Source organism: Coccinella septempunctata, chromosome 4, assembly GCF_907165205.1.
Source record: "Coccinella septempunctata chromosome 4, icCocSept1.1, whole genome shotgun sequence".
NCBI classification, from domain to species: domain Eukaryota; kingdom Metazoa; phylum Arthropoda; class Insecta; order Coleoptera; family Coccinellidae; genus Coccinella; species Coccinella septempunctata.
The window spans coordinates 17447444-17449538 of NC_058192.1; positions in this window are offsets into that span (position 1 = coordinate 17447444).

Consider the following 2095-nt stretch of genomic DNA (forward strand, 5'->3'; position numbering starts at 1 on the left):
ATATTAAAAAAATATCTGTGAAATGCGAAAAATTGGGTACTTTGGCTGAATACAACTCCGTTTAAAAGATCCCCAAATGTGTAGTGTCATAGATTTAGCTAGTCCCTTATATAAGCAGAAACAGAGGATAATTCTAGGTTGTTTATTCATATATAATTATTATTTATTATTATTACTATTCAAACACAAATGCAAATATGGTAAGAAACTAAAGAAATATCTCAGGGGTCTTGCTTACAGAAACTGCAGTGAAGAAAACATGCAAAAGTCTATGAGTGAAGTAAAATCAATGTAGAAGAAGGAACTGACTATATATTCAAAAAAAAGATGTTTCCTTCAACATATCCGTTGTTCTTCATTATCTTTAAATCTTGGCCCGAGGATTCTTGATTCCTGATTCCTGTTTTAATTTTCACACACCCAATTTTTGGAATTACAGGCCAAGGAAAAAACTGGTTCAGACAATCACTTGATTCTATGAACTAAAAGAAAGTTACGGTATTAAAACTTTGTAAATTTTAGGTCCTTTCGTTTGCATAAAAAGTGTAGCACGTTTCTACACTCGATTTGATTTACACCAGTGTAGAGAAAGTTTAGTTTATCTACACATAGTCAAAAGGAGATGTAGATAAATTACACCTCCTCTACACTGGTGTAAATTCAATCAGCAAACGAATACTAAAATCGAGTGTAGAAAAGTGCTACACTTTTTATGCAGACGAAAGGACCTTTTGTCGAAATGAAACTATTTTGGTTCTTTTTATCGTGGTGAAATATTTTATTACACTAGACCACCTGATGCTGATGAAGGATCACAACACATATTATGTAACATGATGAATATCATTATTAGTATTCAGGGTGTCCCAGGATTAATGCGAATAAATAAATTCGTTGAAGAGTTACGTTTCTTCAAAAATGGAGACTTGATCATGGATTCATTCAATTTTTTCAGAAGGACAGAGATAAACAAATAACAATTTGCAGTGATATTTTTCAAACAGTTTTTCACCGATTCCTCATAGCTACAGAGTGGTGAAATCACAACAACACAAAAAATGTGTATTAAAATTACGTTTTTCTTCTGGAAATTTTACAGCCTTTTAATTGTGTTCGTAAAAGAATGAATTAGATCCTTTGGTCTGTTTTTGAACATCACATCGACATATTCCTCATCTGAAAAATTTTCTCCATAATTTGTGCACAAATCAAAAAGAACTTAAATCGGTTAAAATTCCACCTTTTTCCCCAATCGAATCGATGATCATCACAAATATTTCATCGTATCTCTAATAACCAATTTCGAGAAAATCGCTGCTGAACGAAAGACTGCTATTTTCAAAATAAAAAACGAAAAATATGTACCTACGTTATTTTGTTTTCAATAAAATTGATTTATAATTGAAGAAACGTATTTCAACTTTAATTTTTTCCACAAATGATGGTGAAAATGCTTCCCTCCCACTGAGATGGAATCCCATTAAAAAAAAAATTTAACTTTCAACACTAAGCGTTCGCGGACCTATATTTATATGGACTTTTTGCCTTAAAATGATTCAAGGAATATGATGCCTCTAAAATTATTCCACTGAATTCTGAAACTCCACATATAGGGCCAGTTGATTCATTTTGTATACTTTTTTCACTGAAACTTGTGCGAATTCTACAAGGTTTTTGATAAGTGTCAACTTATCGCGAATTATAAATAGCCAACTTCTTCAGAAATCAAAATGCCAAAAATAATTGATACATTTTTAGGGAGTTTCCTACATTTTTCGCCTCCTATAGGGCTTCTTGGAAGGAAGCTTCTAAGTACAGAATCGTTCTAACATTAAAATAAAATCCATTATTGGATAATTGTGAATCATGTCGGTACATATGTCAAGTCAAAAAATATAAGAACCGTTGTAATAGGAAAATCAGAGCAATCTGTGAAATCCATTATCATAACGAACATAACAGATCATGAAAATCATAATCTGTCACATGTATATTGTAGGTATATCGTGAGTACTAAATACTTCAAATTCTGTGAATGTGAATACAATTTCTCTGGAGCCTTTAATTGATCTATTGAGGTTATTATTCCAAATAA